Below are 24,713 nucleotides of genomic sequence, written 5' to 3'. Positions count from 1 at the left end.
GACTGCAGAGCCGCAGGCTGGGTGGCCTGCTGGCGTTTGAGGACGTCCACTGCCCAGTTTCCATTCTTGGTCTCCCCCGGCCTCCGAGTCAGGCCACCTTTCCCTGCCTTTGGCCAGGCTAAAATTTGTGCTAAAAATAATCCAAAGACTGGTGCTAGACCTGCCCCCACCCCAACAATGGGAACTCAAAATGGAAGAGCCTGCCTCACTGAGGATTAGCAGACCCACTTTACTCAAAAGCCTACGGGAAACTTCTGATACTTGTTAGTGTTAGTGGACACCGTTTCAGGATGGGTGGAAGCATAACCCATCCCAACAGAAAAAAGCCTCTGACGTAGTTACAGCCTTCCTTAAGGAAATTGTTCCCCCAGCTGGATTGCCTAACGCCCTTCAAAGTGACGTTGGGCTTGCTTCTGTCTTCTGTGTAACCCGGCTGGTGTCCAAAGCATCGCATGTTGACTGGTGACTGCGTTCACCCTGGAGACCACAATCAACAAGAAAAACTGAGACAATGAATCACATGCTGAAAAAGAGCATTTGGGGTTTTTTGTTTTTAACTTTTGTTGTTTAATTGAAGTATAGTCATTTCACAATGTTGTGTCAGTTTCTTGTGTACAGCATAATAGTTCTGTCATACGTATACATACATATATTCATTTTCATATTCTTTCTCATTGTTGGTTACTATCAGGTATTGAATATAGTTCCCTGTGCTCTACAGTATAACTTCTGTCTTACATATAGAAGTTAGTATGTGCAAACCTCAAACTCCCAGTTTATCCCTTCCCACCTCCTTCACCCCCTGGTAACCATAAGTTTGTTTTCTGTGTCTGTGAGTCTGATTCTGTTTTGTAAGTAAGTTCATTTGTGTCATTTTTTTAGATCCCACAGTAAGTGATACCACGTGGTATTTTTCTTTCAAAAGAGTGTTGTTAAAATATGTTAGTAGACTAATTTAACTTGGGATAAGGCCTTGCCAGTTGCCCTGCTACAGATCAGCATGGCTCCCAGAAGCAGGCTTAAATTAGGCCCTCCTGAAATGTTGTTTGATAGGTCATTCCACCTGTCTGCCCGAGCAGGAGAATCTGTAGATGTCTTAAAGGACCTAGCAGTTGCCAACTATGTTAAGACTTTAGGGACTCTCTAAGCTTCTGTTCATGAGTTTGCTTCCAATAGGTCCACCTCCCCCTGAGGTGGTCCTGCACCCCTACCAGCCTGGGGATCAAGTCCTTCTCAAAACCTGGCGAGAATAAGGACCCTGGCATTAACTTGCAGCTAAGGGGACAGGACTGTAGGAAGTACTGCTGAACACCCTCTGATAAATTAGCCCAGAGACGATCGTGGGTTTACCATACCTGAGTGAAACTCACTCCTCCAGAAAGGGGATGGGATGAAGAAAATCAGACTTGATCTTGTGCGCCACTGAGAGGATCTTAAGTTGCTGTTTCGAGCCCAGCCTCCTACCAGATAAGGAATGATGGCTTTTGCTCTTCTCTTGTGTTTCACTACTGGTGACAGCCACTGGTTGGAAAGGAAGTGCTTTAAGCAGGTGATCTCAGAATGTGGTCAAAGGGGAAATAACCCCACTTTCAGGAGACAGAGATAGCACAGAGCAGAGCATCTGGGCATCCTCATCCAAAGTGCTGGAGTTCATGAGTGCAGTTCAGGTGCTTGTCTGAGTGCTGCAACAGGGTCATAAAAAAGGGATGTGTCCTCATAATGCAAACTGTTCATGCCCAGCCTGGGACTCGGCAATACTTCCAGTCCTAAGTTGATCAGTTGCACTCCACCCCAGCACCGTCCCCCCATCGCCCTTGTTCAGCAGGAAGTAGCTGGAGTGTCCGTTTTCCCACAAGACTGTAGGATGGACTTTGGCAGCGGGGAACTGTACCAGAGAAGAACAAGCCTGACTTGGTGTCAGATCCGTTCCTTTATCTCTCATCTTCATGCTCGGCTGCCTGTGCTTAGTCAATTATACTCAGTAAAGCTGGAAATAGAGAAATACTGGGAAAAAAATTTTAAAAAGAAACTGTCATTCTCCTCCAGGAGTCTCATTTGGGTTGAATTATTTCTAAATCTCAGTAGGATGAAGAGAAGTCCTACAGGCTCACTGCAAACTAAAGCAAAAGAGCTCTAATATTCCAAAACAAGTCATTGCTTGCACACTAACGCTTAAGCTGTTTCTGTAGCAGCCACCATGCAGCGCTGCACGCTTGTACGTATAATGCGCCTCATCAGCCTGACTCATTGTTCGCTCTGTCACCCACCAGGTGTTTAGTAAGCACCTACTGCATGCCATTGCCCTGTGCATGGGGCTAGTTGCTTGCGACATAAAAATGAACAGGGCAGGGTCTCTACCATGTTCCTCCACAGTCTTGGTCCCAATTTGGCTTCTACACTTCAAGATTGCAAAACCAGACAGCTCAGGGAACACTGAGCAATAAGCAGTTATCAGAAGGAAGGGGGAGCGGTCTGTGTTGACTCAGTCCACCAAGCACTGTCTTGGTAGATGGTCATTTTGTTGTTGTGGAGTGGCTGTGTCTGAGCATCTCTGATGTTCAGGTAGGAACTTCCCAGTCAGGACAGCCAGCAGGGGAGTTTGTCCTCTTTTCCTGTCTTAGGCAATCCCATAATGGGGACAGTGGAAAGGACGGCCATGATGTGCATGGGCAGGCAGCTCAGGGCACAGTTTACAAAGCTCTCCCACAGGTGCCGGCTCCCTTTTAGGGTAGGAAACGGAGGCCCAAGGAAGTTAGAGAAGTAATTCCAAGGCTACTCAGCTGGAAGGTTGAGGGGGCGAGCAGGAAGTCCACCTCAGGTCAGAAATTTACATACATGCAGTGTCTAGCTGTTTGCTGACCCCAAAGCAGATGCCTCTGGGCAGACTCAGGGTGGACAAACATCACCCCTTCCTGAAAGGCTTTCGTCCCGGCCCTGGGAAAGCAGCAGACAAGGGGGATCTGGGGAAAGGCCAGGGTTGTTGGTGGTGGTGAACCATTTTCTAAACGGAAGCCTTAGGGCTCCCTCTTGTGGTTGTGAGATGAACTGCTGGCCCCGACCTGGCTGAGGCAGGTGTGGGCGGCAAGGTCCCCTCCGCTGCCCTGAGTCGGGCAGGCCCTGTGCCAAGCACACCACTGTCCAGGGTTCATTTGACCCTCAACCCGTTGACCTGCGAACTTGGTGTTCTCAGCCCTTCACAGAGATGACAAAACAGAGCTGAAGTCAGAAAAGAGTGCTGAAACTGGGCTTTCCAGCCTCGCCTCATCCAGGGTTGGAGCTACAGATATCACGCAGACTCCCCTTCCCAACTCTGAATTTGTAAAGGCTGTTTAAAGTCAGACCCTCAGCTAGGCTGTGGGACTGACGGGTCCTGTTTGGACTTGATAAAGGGCTTCCCAGTTTTACAGGGTGCTTTCACATTCATCGTTTCTCATAGGCCTCACAGAACCCTATAAAGCGGGTTCATGAAGCATGATTATCCCCACTTTGCACCCAAGGAAACAGGGGAGCAGGGATAGTAACAGGTAAGACATGACAGTAAATCATCCTAGTTATTAACGTTTATCGTGTGCCAAGCTCTGTGCTAGGCGCTTTGCAATTGTTACCTTGTTTAACGCTCAGACTGGTGTGGTTCCCATTTTACAGATGAGGATGCAAAGCCACGGAAAAATGCCCAGTCCAGAAACTGGAGCTGCAGCCTGACTAAATTTAGAGTTGAGCTCTTACCTGCCTCTTACACTGTACTGACATGTGAACGCAGGTCGGATAAAAGATGGGCAGGAACGGATTCTGTCTTCTCTGATGCCCTGGGCAGTGTTCTTTCTGCCACATCACACTGGCTCTGATGTCCTGGTTCAGCACCTGCAGGTAATAATACAGGAGGAAGCTTAAAAAAAAAAAAAAAAAAAAAAAAAAAAGACCAGTTTCACCCAATTCTTTGGGGAGATAGAAAATGCTGGGAGGATAAATGAGGGCCAACTCAGGGTCCCCGGGAGGGGTGTTTGATGGGTGCCCTGCAAGAGGGAACTGAGGTCTAGGCTGTGCTGCAGGCCAGTTCCTCACCAGTGAACCTGGCTGCATCTCTCTGGAGTAGGGAGCGCCTTGTAATTCCATACAGGTTGCTGTAAGTGCTGGCTGCCTCCCTGAGTCTTCTTCTAAAGCTTCTCTGGCAGGTGACAGGAACCTGTGCTGGTGGGCCGGTCTCTCCTGTGGTTTCGATACTGCCATGTCTAGAGCCGCACCATCCGATGCAGTGTCCACGGGCCGCAAGGAGCTCGGGGCCCAGGAAGTCTGGTTAGTGTCAATTGCCAATGGGGTGTAGATAGAAACTACCAGCTTTTGGAAGACTTAGCATGAAAAAAAGAATGTACCATATCTCATGCCTAATTTTCATGTTAATTACTTTTGAAATGATAATATTTTAGAAGTATTGGGTTTAATGTAATATTTTATTAACATTAATTTTACCTGCTTCTCTTTACTTTTAAAATCATGACTGGAAGATTGTGTGGGTGGCTATTGCTATTGGACACTATTGGATGGCACTGATCTAAAGCTTCTGGTCCTGGTGAATTTGCTTATGACAGATATTGGAAGCCAGACACCCCTCAGAGCTGTCCCACTCTCTGGGAGGTGTTAGAGGCAGCCATTGGTGAAGTGGGGGTCAGGGAGAGGTGATCTGAAGGCTTTGTCTTCTCTGCCAAGTAGGCAAACTGACAAGTCCCTGCAGCCTGGTGACAGGAGAGCAGGGGAAATTCTTGTTTTATACGTGAACTACCCTTCTTACCTTGGCAGTATCCCTGGTTTAAACTCATGTTACACAGGGGAGGGTGTAGCTCAGTGGTAGAGCGTGTGCTTAGCACGCGTGAGGTCCTGGGTTCAATCCCCAGTACCTCTGTTAAAATGAGTAAATAAATAAGCCTAATTATTCCACATACCCCCCCAAAAAAAAACAAAAAAGAAAGAATACTTAAAATATAAATATATATATAGATATCGATATCTATATCTATATCTATATATATATAAATTTATGTTACACTGCGTTCCAGCCACTATGAACTCACTTCAGTTCCTAAGATTCTTGAGTCTTTTTCTAGTCTTGGCCCTTCCCCCGGCCCCCACCTCTCCCTCTTCGGTTGTCTCTTCAGATGGCAACTGGGTCCTGTACAGAGGCCTCCCTGACCCACTCAGCTTTATTAGGCCCCCAACCCTGTCCCTTCTCTCAGTCCATTATTTCCTCTTCACAGGACCCATCACATGTCACCACCACCCTCTTGGGTGTGGAGTGTGTCTGATGTCTGTCTGTCTATTAAAAGGAGCCTCATGAGGCCCGGGGCTGTGTCCGTCCACTGCTGTGTCCTGGTGCCAACATGGTCCCCTCAGTGAGGATCTGTCGCCGACTGCCCACACAATTAAGGGAGAAGTGGCCATTTGCCTCGCGTCCACCCAGTGCTGGGCCCTTTATGATATTGTCATCACTTCCCAGGGCAGCCCCCCGCCACCGATGGAGCCCCCTCACCCTCACGCTGTGGAGGACAACCCCAGCTCGGAGGGGGACATTGCCCAAGGTCACCACATGGTAAGTGCCTGACAGGCACTGGAAGCTGGATCTGGCGGGTTCCCACACCCTGGGCTTCGGCCTCACCGAGCGCCCCCTCCCCACCGCACTTCCAGCGTCCATCTCAGCCAGGCTGTGGCCATCCAGTCAAGCCCAGCTCTGCCCCGTACTTTGGGGGCTCCCATGCTTCTTGGGAGGCAGTATCCAAGCGCTAAAATCTCAGTGTTTGTGCTTGTCTTGGGGCCCCCACAGTAGGTCGGGGGCCAGACTGCTGGTGGTTGCAGGCACTGAGTGCAGGGGTCGGGGGCACTCCTCAAGCCTGGGGCTCCTTCCAACCCGGTGGACGAGTGAGAGCTGTTCTGCTCAGAAGGGTCCAGAAGCCTGGCAAGGCCGGGGACTTGGGAAGCAGGAGCCCCTCCCTCCCTCCTCTCCAGGCCCAGACCTGGGGGCCCATGTTGTTCCGAGGCGCCCATCTCACCTCGCCCTATCTCCCCTATCTCCAGGGGAAGGAAGCAGGTGCAGAGACAGACAGACAGACAGACAGACAGGCTGGCTGGCGGGAAATAAGTTTGACAGGCAGGAGCATGAATGAGGGAACCCGGGGCTTCTGGAGAGAAAATGACTTGAAAGGACATCAGTGAGAGAAGGCTGAGGGGGTGCCCTGAGGGAAGGTTCAGGAGAACAATTAATTCACCGAGCGCCCTCCCACCCCTGCTGTCAGCTGGGAGCCTTTGCAGGCAGGCCTGAATTCATGCACGTCTTTTAACCACAAGTCCTGCTTGGCTAGGCTTCTTCCTGGCACCGAAACACTCAGACACCACAGGAACATGGTCAGGTTTGCCACAAACAAGGAAAATGGTGAAGCTTCAGAGTAAACAGAGGATTTGCTGAGGACAGAGGGAGGGGGGAGATGGGGTAGGAGAGGAGGGACACAGACGTTGAAAAGGTCTGGCGGGGAGGAGAAGCCTGAGGTTGTGCGGTCCGCCAGCCGGCTCTCCGGGGCCCTTGGAACATCCAGGGTCCACTCCTGTTCACAGCAAGGGGCAAGGCAGCCAGGCACAGGAGCCAAGACCCGCCCCTGTCCTGTCTGGAGTTTTTGCTGGAGGCCCCCATGGAAAAGCTGCTTGAACCACTTTCAAAGCACCTCGAATTCAGTTGTGCACCTGGGACCCCCCATCCCAAAGATGGGTGACCAGGCCCCGGAAGGATACCCATTCCAGTGACACCTGGGCTGGAGGAACAGTCAGGAAGGCCCTCAGAAAGGCAGGCAGCTGCACACAGAAGATTCATGAAACTGCTCATTCCTGTGTCTCTGTTCACACCTGCTTTTTCTCTGACCCTCCATTGCCAGGTGGCCGGTTCTGAGCAGTAGGTGTGCAGCACACAGGCTGATGCTGGGTCTCACCCATGATGGCCCTTGGAGCCTCGCGGTGACCAGAGGGCACACACTGCACTTTCTCTGCAGGGTAAGTCGGAGCCACAGGTCAGGTTGACTGACTGTGGCCACGGGCAGCCATTTCAAAACTGCTTTCGAGTCTTTCCTTCAGCCCTCCCTCCAGCTGTGTGTGAGAAGCAGCGCTGGCTGGCTGGAGGGCTGAGCCCACGCGTGCCTGCCCGGTTCCCACCCTGCACAATGGGAAGGCAGGGCCACGTCCTCCGAGGATGCACTTGCCCGCTCTTTGCCTGACGACCCAGTTCTAGCAGGTTTATCAGAATCTCTTGTAAATGCACTACAAGGAGCCCTGAGCTGGGGCTGAGGGGTGCAGAACTTTGAATCCCAGAGACTCAGTCTGGAGGCTTCCCAGAGACACACCTCTGTCAAATCCTGGGAGCGGTGAAAGACAGTGGGCCGAGGAAAAGAAAGAGGAAGAGAGAAAAAAATAAAGGAGAGGGGCAGGGCACAGCTCAGTGGTAGAGCGCCTGCTCCGCATTCATGAGGTCCTGGGTTCAATCCCTGGTACCTCCATTAAAAAAAGAAAGAAACAAATAAAACTAATTGCCCCCCCAAAATAAATTAAAAAAATAATAATAATAAAGGAGAAGGAAGGAGAATTTCCAGGTAATACAAGCGGTGAGAAAATGTAGAGGCATCCTCCTGGTACAGAACAGCTAAGGTGCTGGATAATTATTTTAAAACACCTTTTTAAGAAAATGACTGATGCAAATCCAGAAAGGTGACGGAGGCCGAGCCTGCATCATCTGGGGCACGCCATGGCCCCTCTGGCTGGAAGCCTGGTGCCCCTGCAGTGAGGAAGATGGAGACTAGGTCTGGGGTGGGAAGGGTGGGAGCTTTGTCTGAAGCAGACACAAAGCCAGATTCCCCGAAAGGCAGCCCCCTCAATGCCTGTCTTAGCTCCTTGCCCAGAAAACAGAGGCTGAGGCAAAGCCTGTGCAGTAATGCCGTGCTGGGATGTGGAATTCAAGGGAACAAAGTGAAGGAAAAAGGGAAGTGAGGCTGGGAAAGGAAAGATGGTTTATTCCTGAGCTGGCCGCAGTTACATGAGAGGGTACGGCTGGTCACCTGGTCACGCGGGACCTCTGCTGAAGACCCAGGGGACCGCTGCCTCTTGGAGCAGTCAGGGACAGAGAGCAAGCCATTTAATCCCCAGCTCTTTCTCTTCTCCTGTGTCTCTTTGGTCAACATCTCCCCTGTGGGGCACTCACCTTCCTGTATTTCTGGGTTGTGGGACCTGGACTCTCCGGGCAGCTGCTGGGAAAGCTGGAGGCTCCGTGAATGCAGGCAGATCAGACCTAGAACCAGAGCCGTCACGTCTCCCGGTGCTGTGGGGATGACAAGGGATGCCCTATGGCCTTCCCCTCGTCCCTTGGGAGGCTGAGACATCAGCAGGACTAGGAACTGGGGCTCGGAGGTGGAGGCCTAGGCTTTTCAATGGTGGACACTGCATGTGTCCCCGCTGGGGCAGTCTGGCCAGGAAGCAGCCAATGTTCAGAAGGCCGGCAGTGCTGAGCAGTCCAGGGGAGGCAAGGAAGCTGGGCCCAGTGTGGAATCTCTATGGAAACAGATGGTTTATTTGTAAAGGGCTATTTACAAATGAACAGACAAGTAGAGGTACCGGGAGGGGGTGACCAGGTCATGCACAGTTCTCTGACCGGTTGATGGTGAGGTAACAGGGCGGTGTCAGAGATGGGCGGGTTGAGGCAGGGGAATGTAAATGTTATCAATCAGGCTCCAGTAGGTCTGGGGGCTACATCAAGCAGTTAACCTCTTCCATTTGGTGTGAGTTTTAGCATCTGTAAAACAGCTCAGGAATTGTGCATCGGATAGTGTTGTTTAGGTACTTCAGAGAGGAGCTAAAGCAGAGAACCTCGGGCAAGGGGTCTGTCCTGGGAAGGACCCATGGGGTCTCGGTTGCAGACAGAATATAGTTTAAAAAAGCAGAATCTTCTCCCAACCCAGAAAACCACTCCACAAAGGTAGCAGAGGAAGAAAACAGTTTTATTATTGAATAAACTATATTAAACCAGAATATGATTGCATCACAGGGAATCCACTAAGAGACTGCAAAGAAGGAAAGCAATCCCACCCTTTACATAGCCAAGCAGTATAGCACCTTACATACACGTTCTCAAGGTGAACAATAACTAGTCCTCTAGTAAAAGGGCTCAGTAGCACCTTGTATCACACGTAGTTCATTGCAAATTTCCCAGAGTAACTGGGGAGACCCCTTGTGTTGGTTTTATCCAGAGGAGAAACAAACTTCTCATTGCAAATTGGAATAAGGGACCACCAAATTAGGAGGTTCTTATCCTCTGACAGAAACTGGGAGACAGTTTGCATTTCAGAAAGATGGCTGAAATCAGAAAGATCGTCCCCAGGTCCTTGAGGAAGTAATCTTCAGTTGTGAGACTGGTCATTATAAAGACTTAAATACATTTGAAAAGGACAAAGAAATTCTGAAACAAAATGGAGAAAGGAGGAAAGTCTCTTCCCTTACTTGCAACCAGGAGAATTAACCCTCTATTTTTGTTTTGCATTTGATCTTACACCATCCAGTGTATTTTTTGTGGCTATTTTTCCCCTCAAAGTTGACAACACACTGTATACAGACTTCTAAGTCCTAGGAATTTTTAAATGTCATTGAAAATTTCCTCATTAGTGCCATTTTAATGCATAATAGCTAATTGATAGGAACATTTGAAAATGTAGGCATGTAGAAGACCAAGCAAATGAATAAAAGCAAGATAGCCAATAAAGGAAAAACAAAAAAATGGTTTAAGAAAAGAAATGTAACAATGCTTTTTTTTTTTTTGAAAGTATGGTCGGTTTGCAATATTGTGTCAGTTTCTGGTATACAGCATGTTTCAGGTGTACATATATACACATTTATTCCTTTTTATAGCCTTTTTCATTATAGGTTACTACAAGATATTGAATATAGTTCCCTGTGCTATACAGAAGAAACTTGTATATCTACTTTATGTATAGTAGTTAGTATCTGCCAATCTTGAACTCCCAATTTATCCCTTCCCACTCCATTTCCCACCAGTAAACAACACTTTTTATGTTGTAATTGTAACATAATTATATGTTATGTGAGGTTAGAGGGGGGAAGGGTAAGAGAACTAAGTCCTCAACCATCCCAACAATGAATCAGTAGAAAGTAGAAGTTGTGAATTGAGAAATAGTAGGATGAGCCTACTATTTAGAAATTTGGATGGTAAATACCAGAGGGGAAAAACAACCAGAAGTATTCTGGCTGATCTTTTCTGGAGTGTGGGACTAGCACAGGGGTTCGGGACAGGGGATAGCTATGTTTTGCTATAATCTTTGAGCACTGTTTAATTTTTTGGCTTATATTACTGAGCTAAAAATAAAAACTAATTACAATTTAAAAATCCCCTGCCTACCGCTTCTCCCCTCCACCTCAGAAAAAGTATATGAGCTAACCTTTATGTATTTCATAGGTCAGATAGCTATTTTTATTTCTGTTCTGATGTTTATCTGGAAATAAAACTGCTTTGACGTTCTCAGTGAACCCTCTGACTCATACCTAGACAGGTATTAGCGTTTATGACCTCAGATTTCTAGCCCTCTCCTGCGCATTTGATGGACTTTGTAGCCCTCCCCTCACTTCTTTGAATTTCCCATCTCCTGGCAGTTATCGGGGGCTGGAGAGAATGCCTGTTCCACCCCAGACAGTGGGCAGTGTTTTGGGAAGAGGGTTGAGATATGACTTCGCTGTAAAAGAGTTGGCTAGGGTCAGGGTTCTAATCTGCAGCAGGTTCCCTAGAGAATGGTACCTGGGCTTGAGCTGATCTCGCCATTGATTAGAGCTGTGACCTACCACAAGTTACTTAGCGGATTTAAGCTTCTGCTTCCTCCTTAACAAAGTGGGAATAACATTAGTAACCCATCCTTCTTAGAGTCTGGTGAGGACAGTGTGTGTGACCGTGCATGTAGTGTACGGCTTTGTAGTGGTCTATGAATTAGCTATGATCCGTATTATTTACAAGAACAATGTTGAGCCTTTGCAAATCATGCAGTTAGCATGAAATGGTACTGACTCTGTGTGTGTGTGTGTGTGTGTGTGTGTGTGTGTGTAATTTCCCTTGAGATTTTCTCTTTGACCCATGGGTTATTTAGAGGTGTGTTGTTTACTTTCCAGGTGTTTGGAAATTTTTCTTTTTCTGCTATTAATTTCTAGTTAGGTTTCATTATGGTCAGAGAATACACTCTGTATTATTTAAATTATTTTAAACTGGTCGAGGTTTATTGTATGGCCCAGGATATGGTCTCTATTGGTATTTGATCTTTGAACACTTCAAAAGAATGTGTTTTCTGCCATTGGCGGGTGCTCTATAAATGCCAATTAGATCCTGTTAGTTAATGGTGGGGTTGATTTCTCCTCTATCCTGATTTCCTGTCTAGTTGTGTATCTATCATGGAGGGAGGGCTGTTAAAGTCCACAATTATAATTGGCTTTTTAAAATGTTTTTTTTCCCCTTCACGGAGGCACTGGGGATTGAACCCAGGACCTCGTGCATGCCAAGCATACACTTTACCACTGAGATACCCCCACCCCGGCCCCCATTCGGTTATAATTGTTGATGTGTCTTTTTCTCCTTTAGTTCTGTCAGGTTTTGCTCTCACATTTTGCAGCTCTGTTGATTAGTACATACACACTTATAAATGGCATGTTTTCTCGGAGGACTGACTCTTCCATCATTATGTGAAGGCCCTCTCTGTCTCTGGTGGTTTCCTTTGCTCAGAAGTCTATTTTATCCGGTATTAATGAAGCCTGTCTGCTTTCTTCTGATTAGTGTCTGCATAGCTTACTTTTAATCCATCCTTTTTTTTTTTTTTTTCACCCTACCTATGCTTGAAGTGAGTTTCCTACAGACAGCATATAGTTTGGTCATTTTTTTTAGCTTATCTGTTAATCGATGTACTTAAACCATTTACATCCAATATAACTGTTGATATTTTAAGGGCTAAGTGTTTGGTTTATTAAACACTTTATTTTTTGTTTTCTGCTTGTTTCATTTATTTTGTTTCCCTGTTTTCTTTTACCCATCTTCTATGGGTTAATTGAGCATTTTTTAGAATTCTGTTTTGATTATATTGTAGAGGTTTTGAGTATATCTTGTTGTATAGCTGATTAAATGTTTATACCAGGTGATAGAATCTACTGGTATCAGCGTTTTGCTGGTTCAAGTGAAGTGTTGAAATCACCTCCTTTGACTCTCCTTGTTTATAATACAATGGCCTTAAACATTCCTCTATATACATTTAGAAGGACATTGGGCAGTGTTACAATTTTGCTTCAACCATCAAACAACCTAGAAAACTCAAGTGGAGAAGGAATATGTATTTAACCGTATTTTTACTCTCTCTCTTTTTCTTCCTTTCAGACATCTCAAGGTTTCTCCTTTTAGAGACCTTCCTTTAGTCATTCTTTTAGGGCAGTTCTGCTGGTGAAAAATTCTCTTAGTCCTCTTTCTTCATTTTTATGACTCGATTTTAACACTTGAAAAATTTTGTGCCACTTCTTTCTGGCCTCCATGGTATCTGCGGAGAAATTCCCTGTCATTCAGATTGTTTTTCCACTGTGGGTAAAGTGTCATTTCTCTCTTACCAAGTTCAAGGTTAGTTCTTTGTCTTTAATTTTTAGGAGTGTAGCTGTGAGGTATCATCCTGGTTTGGGTTTCTTTGGTTTTATCTTGTGTGGGATTCACTTACCTTCTTGAATCTACAGGTTTGTGTCTTTTGCCAGTTTGAGAAGTTCCCAGATGTTATTACATCAAATACGTTTTCAGTTTCCCTGTGCCCTTTCTCCTCTCCTTCCGAGACTCTGATGGCACAAATGTGAAATATTTTGTTATAGTCCCACTGTTGCCTGAGGTTCTGTTCTTTTTTTTTCTATTTCCTCTCTGTTGTGGGCAGTTTCTTTTGTTCTGTCCTCGAGTTCACTCATTCTTTCCTGTGCCTCCTCAATACTCATCCATTGAGTTTTTTAATTTGTTGTTGTATTTTTTCACTTCTAGAATTTCCGCTTGGTTCCTCTGATATCCTCCACTTCTTTGATGAGGCTTTTATTTTTTTCATTTCTTTCAAGTAATGCTCATTTAAGCATTTTTATGATGGATGCTTTAAAAATCTTTGACAGGTAATTCGAATACCTCTGTAATCTTAGTCCTGGTGTCTATTCATTGCCTTTTTAATTCAGGTTAAAATTTTCCTGGTTCTTGTTAGGACAAATGATTTTCTATTGAAATATGGGCATTTTGGATACTATGTTGTGGGAATGTGGTCCTTATGTAAATCTCCTTTTCAGCTGGTTTCCTCTGAGACTGCCCTGGCAGTGGGAGGAAAATGCTGCCTCCTTACTGCCAGGTGGGGGCAGACGGCCAGGTCTACTTGGGCTCCTCATTGGCTTTGGGTGGGGGTGGGAGCTCTGGCTTTCCTCAAGGTCTCCACTGAGACCACCCTGGCCGGGCGGGGCAGGAATGCCTAGATACTGCTCCCTGTGTGGCCTCCACTGACACCACAGATGCTGGCCTCATTACTGCTGGGCTACTGTTATTACAGAAGTCCTGCCTCTCCACCAGCTTCTCTGCCATCACCCTGGGGGCTTGGGGAGGGGGCGGTCAGAAGGAGGTCGGAGTGCTTCATTATAGCCTCGAATGTGTGAACGCCTAGGCCCCCCTTGAGACCCTACCGTTGCTGGAGTGGATGGAGACTGGGCCACAGTTTTTTTCTGCAGGTATTGGTCAGATTAGAGAGGTTATTATCTAAACCTTTTCCGTCTTGCTAACTACACTGCCTTTGTCCAGGTGGGGAGTCCAAAAAAGTCTGCTCCTCTTGGAGTTTCCAGGCAACTGGCTGCTTCTCCCACTGCTTTGTTACACCTTGGGTCCCAAGTGCCTACCTGGTCTGCATTTTTCACCCCACGTTTTAGATGATATATGCAGTGCCCAGGAGTTTTCATTGTCTTTAGTGAGAGGAATAGGGAAAAGCACACTCATTGCACCTTCCCTGCAGCAGAAGTGTAGATGCATTTAAGCAGGCCACTTTAACTTCTTTATAGGAAGACAGTCCTAAAGAAGAAGGAAGGGTAAGAAGCGAGTGCTTTTCCTGTACTGATAGACTCCGATACAGGTGCGAACTCACTTTACAGGTGAGGACCACGTGTACTGGCTTCCAAGGCCCCACAGGTGGGACGTGGCAGAGCTGGGATTCAAGTGGCACCCGAAGCCTTGATTCTTCATTCCCACCTCGTTTCTTGCCCATTCATCTTGTTCCAGTTGCTCATTTCCGGTGAAACCTGTGTCCTTTCAGGCCCGTCCTTGGGCAGCTGCTCCACTACAGGGCGGTGTAAGGTGGAGGTTAGAAGCACACACGCAGGGGCCACGCTGCCTGGTTCAGAATCCTGTCTAGATTAGCCAGGTGACCTCAGCCAGTTACTCAGCCTCCTCTGCCTCACATTCCTTATTTATAAAGTGAGGGGAAGTAATGCATTTGCTCCATAGACCTGTTAGAAAGTTAAATAAGTTGGTATTTGTAAAACTCCTAGAATAATGCCTGGCACTCTAAGTGCTGAATCCTTGCTGTTATTTTTTTCCACGCCTTTACGCAAGTGGTCCCTTTTCCTGAAAATGTCTTTCTCCATTGTCAACTCTATGCAAAATCTTTTTTTTTTTTTTTTAATTTGCCTTGTGGCTTAGAGTGCCCCTGGCCCACTGCCACTTGTCACCGGGTATATGTGTATCCACTTTGAGCAACTGTGCTGAGCAGAAAGACTGGATTCTCACAGGTGCTTAGTAAATGATTGCAGTTATGAGCTATGAGGGAAGAGGGCTCCCTTTAATTCTCTTAAAAGCTCCAAGAGGCAAATCCATATTTGTTATTCCCACTTTACAAGTGAGGAATGTGAGGGACAGGGAGGCTGAGTAATTTTGCCCAAGGGCACATGGCTAATAATAGGTAGGGTTTTGAAGCAGGCCGTCTGGCTCCGGTGTGTGTCCCCTCACCTCTGCCTGACGCCACCTCCCCGTGAAACAGCCTGTGCAGGACAGACCAGAAAGTAGACAGGGTCACCAGGGTGGGGACTGTCAAGGAATGAGTGACTGGGGAGAGTGAAGAAGCTATTGCTAGAGTTCGAGTGAGAGATGCTGGTGGATTTGGATATATTTTGAAAGTAGAAGCAACAAGACGTGCTAATGGATTGGATGTGTGGCATGAGGCAAAGAGAGGAGCTGATGAGTTAGGTTTGGGGCCTGAGCAGCTGGGGATGTAAATGTCATTTGTTGAAAGGCAAATCCCAGGCGGAGGGCCAGGTTTGTGGAACGTGGATCAAGAGTTTTATTTGGGATATATTACACTCAGATGCTTCAAATGGAATTGCCGAGTAGGCTGCTGTGTGTACAAATCCAGTTCCAGGACGAAACACAGACTAGACTAGGGGAGCGTGGGCATCACCAGCCTGTTGGTGGTGTTAAAGCTGTGGGAATGGACAACTGTACCTGGTGGGGTTGGCAGAACAGAGGCGAGTTCCACGGGCTTGGGCTGAGCCCAGGGCCTCCTGACAGGGACTGAAATTGACTAAGGGCTGGCAGTGTGTGAAACAGCTCCTCTGGTCGATTCTGGTTTTTCAGTGAAATCAGAAGCAAGGCCATTGGCTGAGAATGCGGACAGAGTATCTGTGTGAAATTGTTGTTTCGGAAGCTGAGAGGCTGAGTTGACCAGGGACATTGAATAGAAATCACCTGAAAATGTGGAAAGCCTGAATGAGGCTTGTTGTCAGGAACGGAAGTGCAGCCAGGTAGGAGGTAATGTGTGTTTCAACCAGGAGCTGCTGTGTGCACAGGAAGAAGGTGGGTTTATGAGAGTTGAGGTTCAGGTGGGCGAGTGGGAAAGAAAGAGAGATGGCGGGAGGTTCAAGAGGTGGCTTCGTTGAATCAGCCTCCTTTCTGCTCCCACAGACCTTGGTACTGTTTTCAATGCTGGTTGAGTTTTCACTGGTGCCTCCCTATCTCTTTGCTCCCTATCTATCTCCCTGCCTACCACATTCACCTCTGTGGACCTCAGCCATCCTCCTCCTATTCCTCTCCTGCGCTCTCCTTCAGTTTCTTATCCTGAGAAACCAAGCCCACAAGCCAGCTCAGCCAGAAGAATTGGCCCCAGCACTTCAAAGGTACAGTCATACTGATCTTCTGTGTTTGACAAAGACTCCTGCCTGCATGCTAACGCCATGCTGATTTTCTTAGAATGCAGGCTCACTGAAGTCAGAGGAAGTTCTGTTCTGCAACTGGTCCACCGATCAACAAATGTGGTCCGAGGCTTACTAGTGATGGGGTCCATTGTGAGAGGTGAGGGTGGTCTCTGAGCCGTTCCCTTTGCCGTCTTCTGTAAGGAGCTTGTCGTCTGGTGGAGGAGACCGGCTGACTCAGGTGGGAAGGGTGTGGTGGACCTTGGGATGTGCCCCCTGTCTCCTTGTCTCCCTTCAGACACCTTCCCCCAGCTTTGGGGAGCACAGCTGGCAGATGGCCCTCTGCTATCAGCCCCCTTAGGAAATGCTATGGCTGAAGGTAGCCATTGAGCCAGAAGTCCGGCTCCTTTTTGAGGCAGCCTGTGTCCAGTGACTGGTCAACTCCAGGCTGTAAAGGCCCAACTCTCTCAACCCAAACTGAGCCATCTCAGAAGGGTCATTCCAGTTTCTGAGCTCCCTGGGGGGTGAGCTGAGGCCTTCAGGGCTCGACCTCTTTGTCTCCCCAGTTCTTATCCCCTTCCCGTCCTTCCTCAGATGCTGTCCCTGAGGGCATCCAACTCCCTTCACCCTCACCTCCCTCTCAGAGTCGCTACTGGGAACCCAGTTTGCATTGGTTGGTTCTGGGAGTGAGCCACGAAGGTGGACGCTGAGATGTATTGCCTTTAGGAACTGGTTTTCTTGGCAGAGCATGAAAACCACACCAGTACTCAAAAATCATCCCTTCCCTGGATTCCTTGTTTTCTGCAAAATTATAATTGCACATGGCATCTTCTGGGCCTCAAGCCCATATGCTTCCACAAGTGGAAGTCGTGCCCACACTTTCTCCTCTGCTCCCCAGTCTCCAGACCAAGGCCCTCCTTCTTGGGTAGGCATGAGGACCCGGGGGCTGTGCCTGCTCCTGTCATGCTGGCATCGTGTATTCTGGGCTGAGAGACAGGTCAGAGCTCAGGACTTCCAGAGAAACTGGAAACTATGGGGGCAGGAGTGCCAGGAAGGAGGGAGCCAAAGGCAGAGCATTAACACTTATGTGAAAACTCCCCTCCCGGTCTGGGTCCACCTCCGCTGTGGGCTTATTTCTTAAAACTGAAGGACATGGGCTGGGCCCTCACCATCTGGGCCTGGAGCTCGGGGGGACCTTTTCTGAGACATCCACAAAGATGCTCCATGGGAAAGACGCAGCCTTGGGCACTGCCACACAGAGGGCATCCCTGCCAGGCTGTTACCAGAGCAACCCGATACACCCTCTGCCTCCCACCCTGCCTCCCGTCCCAACCCAGCCCTAGAGGAGGGAGGGCAGCAGAGTGAGTGGGGAGAAGAAACGGAAGGATGAGGAGGCAAAGCCATCCTCTCCCCATTCCCCAGGGCAGTTTCCTCAGCCCAGGGAGGCCCAGGCTGCAGGGCCAGGAAAGGTTAAATGGATAAGAGATCAACGATATTTGATTGGACTGAACTCTTAAAAATACCTAAAAAAGAAGTATTAACACCGAAGTGTGACTCAGAAAGTTGTGGGTTCTGCCTGAGCAGTCATCCATGTAGAGCAGGATGCGTCAACAGTCAGCAGTATGTGTCTGCAGGGGTAGTGGTGGGAGAGAAAAAGGTCACTTTCTGCTACTGTCCTCCTGGGTTCATTCACTCAATAAACCTATGTCCTCCATTCTAGCTTTGCCCAAATGTGCCAAAATGACCCTATTTAAAAATTCTGTACATATTTCTAAGGTTTATTCAGAACCTGAAAGAGAGGTTGGTTCACTGGCACCCTCGGTTCCCCCCGGTCTCCACCCCCAGCCAGTGAGGGTGCAGCGCCTGTGTGCTGATTGCTGTTTTCAAAGCAAGGGGGCTATTGGGAACTGAGGAGCCACCCCAACTGTGCCTGCTGCAGCGTCTCCCCCCAGAGAGGCCCCAGAGGTGGAGATACAATTAGAGTAGCCAAGACAGAAAGCTCTGAGAACTAGAATATTAATAGTAAGACTAGAATTGACATTCATCCAGGGCTGACCATTACTGCCGTCCCAGCTGTCTGTGGCCAGCATCCCCATGAAATAGTTTGAATACCGTCTCTGAGAAAAGCTGGACGCCACATGCTTGTTGACGGCTCAGTGTTGGGTGCCAAAGGGACTCTTCTCACTCGAGACAATAGAAGGAAAGGATAGTCTAGTTCAGGGCTTGCAAATTTCATGTGCACATAGATCACCTGGGCTCTTGTCAAAATGCAGAGTGGGATCTAGAGTGCGGCCAGGATTATGCATTTCTAAGTAGCCCCCAGGTGATGGCAGCACTTTGGTGCATGTACCACATTGCCAGTAGCAGAGACCCAGAACAGCGGGTCTCCGCCTTGGCTGCACATTAGAATCACATGGGGAAATGTGCAAAAAAAAACCCTCAGAGATTCAGATTTCGTTGGTCTGTAGTGGGACCCTGACACTGATATTTTTAAAACTCCCCTATAATTCTATAAACTGCTAAGATTGAGAAGCACTGATAATAATAAGAATCGTAATTGTTATTTATTTCACAAAGTTATTGATTTATAGACGATAAATGTGGCTGAGGAGTTAATGCCTGCATGGACAAAGGATGATTCATTTAATTCTCTCCAGGTGAGATTAAAAACGCCAAGGAAGTATCACCCTGCCTACACCCTGGTACCTCATGCCATTGTAGGAAGTGGCTGCTGATAAAGCTGCCCTTCCACCCTCATCACATCCAGAAAGGCCCCACTGAATTGGTTGTAGTTGCTCTGAATCGTCTGTGCAGGAGGGGAGGAAGGGTACAAGTGGGTGCGTAGGCTTGAGAGACATCTACGCATCTGCGGTGGACATTCTGCATGAACACGCTGGACTGAAATGCCCTTGGTACGTGAAGCCTTCCTCAAGTCTCACAGTTTAAAAAGTACTGTTTTTCATTTGCCACAAGGTGTTGATGGCAATACTTTGAGAACAGACACCCTGTAAAGTTCTTCAGTGCTTTATGTATTACTTTCCCAGGACTGCTCTGACAAATTGCTGAAAACAAAACGGGCGGCTTAAAACAACAGAAATTTATTCTCTCACAGCTCTGGGGGCCAGAGTCCAAAATTAAGGTGTTGACAGGGCCGTGCTGTCTCTGAAGCCTCTGGGGGAGAGTCTGTTCCATGTCTTCCTCTTAGTTTCCGGTGGTTTCTGGCAATCCTTGGTTTTGCTTGGCTTGTAGATGCATCACTCCAATCTCGGCCTCCGTCATCACGGAATCTTCCCTGTGTCTGTCCTCTTCTTCTTCTAAGGACACCACCCTACTCAAGTATGACCTCATCGTAACTAACAACACATGCAATGGTCCTATTTCTAAATAAGATCACATTCTGGGATTTGGGGAAGATCATGAATTTGGGGGAAGATACTCTCCAATCCAGTGCACTTTTCTTACCTAAAGATGGAAAGATTCTGGAAAAAAAAACCAAAACATGGAAAGACTCCTAAGGGTATCACAGATACATATTAGAAACACCTTGTCCAAGTGCCTTGCGAAATGACCCTTAAATGAGAGTCCTCTGTCTTACACCAGAGCCCACCCTGTTCCCTTTCCAGCAACTTCTCGGGCAGTGCACTGCAATGGTAACAGAACGTGGAGCCTGGTGGACCTGAGGTTGCTTCTCCGCTTAGCTGTGTGACTTTGGTTAACTTTCTTGGGTTGCATGATCTGTAAAATGGGGCAGTAGGGGAGATAATCAAACATCTGTGGGCACTTTCTTCTGTGTGATACACCATACAAGAGCCTTTAGAGATGTTATTGGATTCACAGAAATATCGTCCTCATGAAGCTGTGAGGATACAGTAGTTAACATATAGCCTGTACCTGATAACAGCACAGGTGATGAACGAATGAGTTCCTTTTCCATTATTCCTCACTCCAGGGGCTAGCAATTTCTCATACTTCCTAAGCAGAGCCCAGATAACCCACCCATGCATTTCTGATGGGCAACCTGGAGTGGGAGCATTGCAAGTCAGCTCTGCCAGGAACTCCACTGTGACTTGGGCAAGCCACTTAAAATGCTTTCCGTCGAGTGGTTCACACTGCTGCCTACTCAAGGATGAGCAGCATCTAAGAGCAACATGCCAGTGTGGAAAGTGGAGGCCCAGGGCCTGGCGGGTGAGAAGGTGCGTGGGCTGTGGAGCAGCCCTGTCCCGAGTCCAGTACCAAAGTGGTCCTGAGCTCACCTGCTACACCCCACCATCTGCCCCTCTGCGCACCTGCTCTAATTTTACCAGGCTGTGTTCAAAGCTCTCTGTGGATCTACCAACGGTTAATTGGCTTCTGGCCTTTAAAGAAAATGTGAAACTAACAGAAGAGCCCCTCTGTGGTTTGAGACAGTGTGTGTGTGTGTGTGTGTGTGTGTGTGTTGCCTTGCTGTCCTGCAGGACTTCCTGTTTCTGCAGGTTCTTTCTCCACCCTATTAGCTCTGGAAGTCACTGGGCCCTCATGCAGATCTGCCAGCCAGCATGTCACATCTTTGATTTGCTCTCTCCAGGGACCTCTCCATTGAGGGCTGGTATGTCCTCCTGGCACAGTTGACACTTCTTTTTTTATTTTTTTTAAATTGAAATATATAGTTGATTTATAATGTGTTTCAGGTGTACAGCAAAGTGACAATTATACATATGTATATAAATCTATTCATATACATATATCTAATTCTATTTCTTTTCCCTTATAGATTATTGCAAGATATTGAAAATAGTTTCCTATGCTCTACAGTATAAACTTGTTGTTTATCTATTTTGTATATAGTAGTTTGTATCTGCTAATCCCAAACTCTTCATTTATCCCTTCCCCACCTGCTTTCCCTCTTTGGTAACCATGAATGTATTTTCTATGTCTGTGAGTCTGTTTCTGTTTTGTGAATAAGTTCATTTGTATCATATTTTAGATTCCGCATATAAGTGATACCATGCTGATATTTGTCTTTCTCTTTCTGACTTACTTCACTTAGTATGATCATCTCTAGGTCCATCCATGTTGCTGAAGATGGCATATTCCATTCTTTTATGGCTGAGTAGTATTCCATTGTGTATATATACCACATTTTCTTTACCCAGTCATCTGTCAATGGACATTTAGGTTGCTTCCATGTCTTGGGTATTGTAAATAGTGCTTCTATGAATATTGGGGTGCATGTATCTTTTCGAATTAGAGTTTTCTCCTGATATAACCAAGGAGTGGGATTGCTGGATCATATTGTAAATCTATTTTTAGTCTTCTGAGGAATCTCCATACTGTTTTCCATAATGGCTGCACCAAGCTGCATTCCCACCAGCAGTGGAGGAGGGCTCCCTTTTCTCCACAGCCTCTCCAGCATTTATCATTAGTGAACTTTTGAATGATGGCCATTCTGACCAGTGTGAGGTGATACCTCATTGTAGTTTTGATTTGCATTTCCCTAATAATTAACGATACTGAGCATCTTTTCATGTTGGCACAGTTGACACTTCTGATGGGTATGACCATCTTTCAGGTGTCAGGCAGTGAAGATATAGGGGATCCCACTCCCAGTTTATTGGACAAGACTTGTAACATCCCAGCTCCACAATAATAACAACCCATCACAATTTTAAGGAGCACTAAATTTTCCCAAGCACAGTCACACATATTATGTCGTAAAGTCACAGCATCCTCATGGAGGCTTTGTGCCCATTTTACAGATGAAGATCCTAATCCCTTGTCTAGATGTGATCTGCAGACAGCAGCACTGGCATTGCCTGGGGGCTGGTTAGACACTACAGAATCCCAGGCTCAGAACTGCTGAATCATGACCTGCAGTTTAAGACGATTCCCAGGTGATTCGTGTGCACATTAAAGTGTGGAAGCCCTAGACTAAAACTCAAAAAGATTCAGTGACTTTCCTAGAATTCTAGGGCAACATGGTGGCTCACCTGGGACAAGAACCCAGGCTCTGAGCCTCCCAGAAAAATGCTTTTCTTTTAATAATGTTCCACTCTCTGCTTGAAGGCATACCCATCCATTAAGTCAGCTCCCTCCTGAGCCACCTCCACATTCTCACCCTGAAGACCCAAGCAGAGCCTGCGTTTGCTCCTGAAGCCCTGGGTGGGCTCCTCTGTCCCAGTAGTGAATGCACTGAGCCTTGTAACGAGGTGGAGAAAATCGAATCAAATGTCTTCTACGGGCGGCCACTGGGTTTGTCCGGAAGAGCTACGTACATCACTTGAGGGGCATACCTGAGCAATGGGGGAGCAAAGGGAACAACCTATTGTGCAAAAGGAGGAGTTTGTGTTGGTCCTGAGAATGAGGAGGACCAAGGTAGGGAGAGAAATTGGAAGAAGAGAGAGAGGAGGAAAGAGTACCAGAATCTTGTAAGAGGTGGTACAGTAAAATTTCTAAATTCTTGGTTGGAATGGATTGCTTTTTGTATTTTGTTTGGTGGTTGGCTGGGTGTGTGTGTGTGTGTGTGTGTGTGTGTGTGTGTTGCGGTGAATGGGCTGTGTTTTGCACAAAGTGGAGGCTTGGAGTGACGCATTGAAGCCGAGAATTGACCGGTGCCAGAGAGGTGTGAGGCCTCAGCAGGCCCCCGGGACTGCATAGTAACAGGTAGAGGACAGCTTGTCTCTCATTTTTCTTGGAAGCCCCAGGACCTAGCCCAGTGCTCCCAAAGTATTTCTCCTATGAATGAATGAGAGCTGAAGAAGTTCATAAATATTATCCAGTCCAATTCCTTTTTGTTTCTACTTGTTATTTAATTTTTAAATCATACTATGTATTAAATATTTCAACATGAAAATGTAAATGTATATTAAAAAAAATAATGATCAGATAAACACCGATATACTCATCATCCAAGTTAAGAAACAGAACATCAAAATACCTTCTGTCTTCTGGGTGCCTCTCCCCAAATACATCCCCTTCTCGCCCCTACTCAGAGATGAGCTGGCCAGACTTTGGTATGAAGCCTTCCTGTTTTTTCCCTTGCAGTTTTACCGTATGTGTAAATGGAGTGATACTGCATGTATTATGTTGCACCTTGCTTCATGAGCTCAACATCCGCGTCGAGGAGTGCAGTGCGATGTTTTCATTTTCACTGTGGCATATTCCCTTGTACAATTATCCCAATTTGTTTAGTCCATTACATTGCCAGTGGATGTTTGGTTTGTCTTGAGAACTTTGCTGATACGAACAATGCTGCAGTGACCAGTCTCACCCATGTCCATCCATGGAGTTGCTCGGTCCTAGAGGATGCCTATACTCAATTTTACTAGATAGGACAAACTCTTTCCCAGAGGTATGAACAAACTTACACTTCCACCAGTTAGTTCTACTGGAGCGTTCCCAAAGCTACAGAATCCTTGCCAACACCTAGTAACGTCAGACTGAAATGTTTGATGATCTTGGGAGTGTAAAATAGCACCCCAGTATGTTTTCAATTTTGATTTCCCTGACTGCTAAAGAGGTTAAGCACCTTTTCCTCTGTTTATCGGTCATTTGAATTTTCTTTCTTTTTTTTTTGAAAAGAGCCTATTCAGATCTTTTATCTGTTTTTTGGGGTTTTTTTTTATTGATTTATAATCATTTTACAATGTTCTGTCAAATTCCAGTGTAGAGCACAATTCTTCAGTTTCTTTTACCTGTTTTTAAAAAATGCTGTGTCTGTTTCTCACAGGTTTCAGCTTTATAATAATTACTAGTTATCAGTTATTGTGAGACCCTCTTATCTTTTTTAGCAGTTTCTTGACTGTTTATAAATTTCTAAATAAATTTTGGAATTGTTTTGTCAATCACAAAAAATACTGTGAGGATTTTTTTTTTATAATTATATGGAATCCTTAAATCAATTCAGGGGAGAACTCACATCGTTTGATATTTCATCTTCTAAAATGTGAACATGAAATTTCTCTACAGCTATTTAGAAATTCTTTTAATAAATTTTATTAATAATGTCTTCTAATAAAGTTTTTTTAATCTAATAAAGTTTTTTTCTCTATAAAGGTTCTTGTTCATTTTGTGAGATTTATGTACCAAAATTTTATATTTACAAATTCTATAATACAATAAATCTTTGTTTTTGAAGAATGATATTTTATACGTTTGTTGCTGAGACATAGAAATGCAGTGGAATCATGTGTTACCAGCTTTCCATTCAGCATCTTTATTAAACTCTCTTGCTAACTTTAATATTTTGTCTGTAGATTCTTTTGGATTTCCTTCACTTACAGATTCATTTGGGTTTTTCTCCCCCACATCCCTTCCTCTGTAAATGGTGATCTCTTGCTTTCTTCTTCGCTGACCCGTATGCCATTTATTACTTGGCTTATTATGCAGGTTAGTATCTCCAGTAGCAGGCAGAAGTCGTGATAGAGAAGGCATATTTTTTGTGTGTGTGACAACTTTATTGTGGTGTGGTTCCTGTACAGTAAACTACACATATTTCAGATGTACAA

At 46.4% G+C, this 24,713-nt stretch overlaps 1 protein-coding gene across 1 annotated transcript in view; it reads left to right on the top strand.

The window, feature by feature from the left end:
* Nucleotides 1-24,713, top strand: part of CCR8 (C-C motif chemokine receptor 8) — a 113,680-nt gene that overhangs the window by 68,329 nt on the left and 20,638 nt on the right. The window contains exons 5-7 of the mRNA XM_032459192.1: nt 3,646-4,293; nt 5,489-5,581; nt 6,912-7,026. The gene's annotated coding sequence lies outside the window, so the exon portion shown is untranslated. The remainder of the gene's footprint in view (nt 1-3,645; nt 4,294-5,488; nt 5,582-6,911; nt 7,027-24,713) is intronic.

This window comes from Camelus ferus, chromosome 17, assembly GCF_009834535.1.
Source record: "Camelus ferus isolate YT-003-E chromosome 17, BCGSAC_Cfer_1.0, whole genome shotgun sequence".
In the NCBI taxonomy this organism is placed as follows: domain Eukaryota; kingdom Metazoa; phylum Chordata; class Mammalia; order Artiodactyla; family Camelidae; genus Camelus; species Camelus ferus.
The sequence above is the reverse complement of the archived record's forward strand: the minus strand, read 5'-3'. Positions and strand labels throughout refer to the sequence as shown.